Genomic DNA, 5,550 nt, shown 5'->3' on the forward strand with positions numbered 1-5,550 from the left:
CAACAGGGTGAAAACTCGTCTTTAAAAAAAAAAAAATTATATATATATATACACATATATATATACACACACACACACACACCTATAACTTGGATATCCACTTTTTTTGTTGTTTTTGAGACAGAGTCTTGCTCTGTTGCCCAGGCTGGAGTACAATAGTGTGATCTCGGCTCACTGCAACCTGTCTCCCAGGTTCAAGTGATTCTCTTGCCTCAGCCTCCCAAGTAGCTGGGACTACAGGTGTGTGTCATCACACCCAGCTAAATTTTTTTTTGTATTTTCAGAAGAGATGGAGTTTCACTATGTTGGCCAGGCTAGTCTTGAACTCATGACCCCAGGTGATCTGCCCACCTCAGCCTCCCATAGTGCTGGGATTGCAGGCATAAGTCACTGTACTCAGCCAGGATATCCACTCCCCACCCTGCCCCCGCTTTTTTTTTAAGTTTTTTTTTGGCTGTAAGTTTATTCAATGCAAAATCATCCTCTCCAGTTTACTGAGGTAGCTGACCGTGTCCATGACCAAATCCACTTCTAAACTGGAATTTGGTTGCTGACCCACCCCTAGCCTCGACTTTCTTGTCAGCACCAGGGAGCACAGCACTCTGTCTGTAGGTGTCTCTGTTGGCTTCCCCTCTTGTGAGTCTTGCAGGTCACTCACCCTCTATACCTTTAGGCTAAGGCCTGCCAGTCACTGGACAGCTTCGGTGTAGGGTGGCAGGCACAATCTCTTGGGGCAGATGAAGGTAATCACAGAGATACTGGATACCCTCATTGGTAAGGCACCGGTAGAAATGTCTCCAGGCAAACTGTTCCTGCACGTAGCCTCAGGACTTGAGAGACTGCATGGCCTTCATGACATGAAGGTTGGGCACATTCTTGTCTGCCAGCTCTGGGTGCTTAGGCATGTGGACGTCCTTCTTGGCCACCATGACTCCCTCCTTAAAAAGGAGCTCATAAATGGCAATCCGTTTTTTCTTAGGGATCACCATCTTGGTGGCTTTGGGGCCTGGGGCTGGACAGATATCCACTTTTAATTAAGCTGAGTGCTTTTTAAGAAAATCCTTTTTGAGGGGACTGGGTGCAGTGGCTCATCCCTGTAACCCAGCACTCTGGGAGGCCAAAGTGGGCGGATCACTTGAGGTCAGGAGTTCAAGACCAGCCTGGCCAATGTGGTGAAACTCCATCTCTACTAAAAATACAAAAATTAGCTGGAAATCACTTGAACCCAGGAGGCAGAGGTTGCAGTGAGCTGAGATCACTCCACTGCACTCCAGCCTGGGTGACAGAGCAAGACTCCATCTCAAAAAATTTTTGTTGCCCAGGCTGGAGTGCAGTGGTGTGATCTCTGCTCACTGAAATCTCGGCTTGTTGGGTTCAAACGATTCTCCTGCCTCAGCCTCCTGAGTAGCTGGGATTATAGGCAGCTATCACCACACTCAACTACTTTTCGTATTTTTAGTAGAGACAATTGTTTTGCTATGTTGCCCAGGATGGTCTAGAACTCCTGACCTCAAGTGATCTGATCATTTAAGTCTCCCAAAGTGCTGAGATTACAAGTGTGAGCCACTGTGCCCAGCCGTGGTTTTTTTTTTGCTTGTTTTGTTGTTTTTTTTTTTTTGAGACGGAGTCTCGCTCTGTTGCCCAGGCTGGCACTGCAGCCTCCACCTTCTGGATTCAAGCGATCCTCTCTCCTCAGCTTCCCAGGTAGCTGGAGCTGCAGCCAATTTTTTATTTTTTGTAGAGACAGGGTCTTACTATGTTGTGGGAATTATAGAGGGCTGCAGCAAAGTTTGCACTGACCAGTTTGCTGAGCTGGCTTTAACAGCAGGCCTTTGGAGTCCTAGACCTGCATCCCTTCCTAAGGTACCCCTCTTTCTGACAGAACCATACAGAGAGACATGCAGAGCACACCGGATTGGCTACAGCTTAAGACCAACCTTACAAATCCTTTTTTATTAATTAAAACTTTACAGATAATACAAACAGTGATCCTATTATTCCCTTTCCGGTTTATACAGGGAGAGGGAGGCCAAAATCATGACTGATTAAAGAAATAAAAAACAAAAAAAACTCCTACCCTTTTGTTGATATGTCAGGCTTCTGGGTTTCCTCCCCACTGAGCTCAATCCCAAGCCAACCAGCTTAAGGTTTGGGAAATTAACTTCTCCCACTTTGGTGAATACATCCCAGGAGAGCATCCTGCAGCATGGGGACACAACCACCCATCTGTAAAGAGAGGACAGAGGAGGAGAAAGGAATAAGAGGGCCTTTATTCAAAGGAGCCCCAGGACTCGGGATGCATTGAAAAGATGAATGGCTACTCATCTAGAAAGAGGGGAGCAAGGCATCCCTGGTACCCTTCTCTTCCTAGCAAATACCTGGGGTACGTGAGGGAGAGAAAGCAAGGCATTCCTCTTTCTTTTGTCCTTATATCCCTGAGTCCCAGCAATCATGACAGGGTGCTGCCCATGGGTGTCAAAGTGGCTTTCACCTATGTTAATTGGGGAGGATAGGGAGTGGGATTATCTGCTCTTACTTGTATATGCCCTATCTCCTCTGCTGTCAATAGCCTTTGCATTCTCTAGATGTCATTTATGCCATGGATACTAGCATGACCTTTTATCTATGAAACAAGAGGCTTAGTTTAATCAGCAGAAATTAGTCATGCTTACCAGCGCTGTGCCTTTTAACTTCTGTTATTCTGTGCCTCTGGGTCCCTCAGATCCAGCTTTCTTTCCTAGGACTTTGACCAGAAGCTTGGAATTGAGTTTGGGACAGAATAACTGTCCCAGGATGTTGCATGGACTCCTTATCATAAGCTTAATGCTAAGGTGAAGCTGTGGAATTGAGTCTTTCTCCAACAAAAGAGAGAAAAGGGTGTTTTGTGAGTTGGGATCCTAGCCTAGTAAAACATCTAAAAGTGAAAAAGCCTCTGGCATAGGGAAGCCCCCCTCTACTTGCAGGGCTGTGTTATTAGGTTGGCACAAGAGCAATCACAGTCCTCGCCATTCTAAGTAATTGCAAAAACTGCAACTACTTTTGCACCAGCCTACCAACTCCTGACCTGGTGGAGAAAAGGAAAAGAAAAACAGCTTAAATGCAGGGCTGTGTTAACTGCTGACAGGATGGAGAAAAGAAAAAGATGCCTGGGGAACAAACCTCTTATTCTTATGCAAATGAGTTTCTCCAACAGAGAAACTTTTAATTGCCATTTCTACCCTGGGGTTCGGACTGAGCTGGACCCCTCAGCCCGAGGAGGGGAAGACTCCATGGTCTGTGGAATGCTGGCCAGCCAGCTTCAGCCAGTTGCACAGGTCCCTTGGGCCACGAGTCCCAGCCCCAGCTGGGAGGGACAGAGGGCAGGGAGCCATCACTTGCTTGTCCATTCCATGCATGCACCTGCAGCCATTGGGGTGGGGATGGAACACCCCCAATATTGTAAAAGAAAAGATAGGGCTATCACAGTCCTGCAAGAAGGCAAATGCCATAGAAAAGGCTGGGTTGGACCAAGGCTGACATTCCTGACTTCTGAGAGTGATGGGGTGAGGAGGTGTGGTTTCCTCTATCCTCAGAAGAAGTCTGAGGACAAGAAGGTGTGGAAAGGAAAGGGAAACATATTTTTTTGGTTTGCATTTACCCTCCCCTCCTCATGTCCCTGTATGGGCCACCAAAATGATGCAAGATGTTTTGCTCTTTAGCGCCACTAAAATCTGAGTTCTTGTCTCACAACTAGGAAAAATTAGGCACGCAGACACATTGGAAGGTGAAGAGAGTGGAATTTATTAAAAGAAAGCTCTTAGCAAAAAAGAGAGGGTCCTGCCAACAGGCTCCCACCTCAAGGATTGAATACCAAGTCAACACATGTGAGCTGAAGAAACCAAGCTCCTTTTCCTGCGTAAGGAGCAAATTCCTGGTGGCTCCACCCCATTCTTTCAGTGCACATGCGGGCCCTTAGTCTGAGACACTCTACATTGATTTCCCTTACTATACATGTGTTAAGGGATGGAATTTTTCACCATGGGCATGTTTAGGCAAGTACTCTGTGCACAAGACCTGTGCGGCATATGACTGTCTCCTGTCTCTATCAGTAGTATCCATAAGAAAACGAAAAAATAATTCTGGAGCTGAAAAGTATATCAACAAGTAAAAAATGCACTGGAGGGATTCAAAGCAAATTTGAACAGAGAAAAGCATCTGTGAACTTGAAGACAGGATAATGGAAATTACCAAATCTGAGGGACACAACTGTCTGGGAATGCAGCCCAGTAGGTCTCAGCCTTGTTTTACTCAGCCTCTATTCAGATGGACTTGCTGTGTTTCAAATGCCTCTAACATAAGTGAGATGAAATCAAAGAGACCCACACTGACACATAATTAAACTCTTTTTTATTTTTCTTTTTGAGACAGCCTCATCCTGCCGCCCAGGCTGAAGTACAGTGGTATGATCTTGGCTCACTGTAACCTCCATCTCCCAGGCTCAAGGGATCCTCTCACCTCAGGTACCCAAGTAGCTAGGACTATAGGACTGCATCAGCATGCCTGGCTAAATTTGTTTTTTGAGGGTGGGTAGAGATGGGGTTTTACCATGTTGCCCAGGCTGATCCCAAGCTCCTGGACTCAAGCAATCCACCCTCCTTGGCCTCCCAAAGTGCTGGGATTACAGGTGTGAGCCACTGCACCCAGCCATAATTAAACTTTTAAAAGCCAGCTTGAGCCAAGTCATGACACCAGAAAAAAAAAAAAAAAAAAAAAAAGCCTGGCAAAACCCCACTTCCAAAAATACAAAAATTAGCCAGGTGTGGTGGCAAGCACCTGTAGTCCCAGCTACTCAGGGGGCTGAGGCAGGAGGTTTGCTTGAGCCCAAGAAAGCAGCTTGAGCTGATATCATGCTACTGTACTCCAGCCTGAGTGACAGAGCAAGACACTATCTCTATAAAAAATAAATAAAATAGGCCACGTATGAGCCAGCACTTTGGGAGGCCAAGGCAAGCAGATCACTTGAGGGTAGGAATTCAAGACCAGCCTGGCCAACATGGTAAAAACCTGTCTCTACTAAAAATACAAAAATTAGCTGGGTGTGGTGGCATGTACATCTGTAGTCCCAGCTAATCAGGAGGCAGAGGTAGAAGAACCACTTGAATTAAGGAGGCAGAGGTTGCAGTGAGGGGATCATGCCACTGCACTCCAGCCTGGACAACAGAGAGAGATTCCATCTCAAAAGTAAATAAAATAAAATAAACTTTCAAAAGCCAAAAAACAGAGAGAATCTTGAAAGTGTGAAGAGAGAAATGATTCATCCTATTTAAGGGCCCTTTAATAAGATTATCAGCAGATTACTCACCAGAAACTTTTAAGGACAGCAGGCAATAGAGTGATAAATTTAAAGTGCTTAAAGAAAAATAACTGTTGCCGGGCACCGTGGCTCACGCCTGTAATCCCAGCACTGTGGGAGGCCGAGGCGGGTGGATCACGAGGTCAAGAGATCGAGACCATCCTGGTCAACATGGTGAAACCCCGTCTCTACTAAAAATACAAAAAATCAGCTGGGCA

At 46.0% G+C, this 5,550-nt stretch overlaps 1 pseudogene; it reads right to left on the reverse strand.

The window, feature by feature from the left end:
- Positions 1-491: 491 nt before the first annotated feature.
- Positions 492-989, reverse strand: LOC108293795 (annotated as a pseudogene).
- Positions 990-5,550: the final 4,561 nt, after the last annotated feature.

This window comes from Cebus imitator, unplaced genomic scaffold (assembly GCF_001604975.1).
Source record: "Cebus imitator isolate Cc_AM_T3 unplaced genomic scaffold, Cebus_imitator-1.0 Scaffold548, whole genome shotgun sequence".
NCBI lineage: Eukaryota > Metazoa > Chordata > Mammalia > Primates > Cebidae > Cebus > Cebus imitator.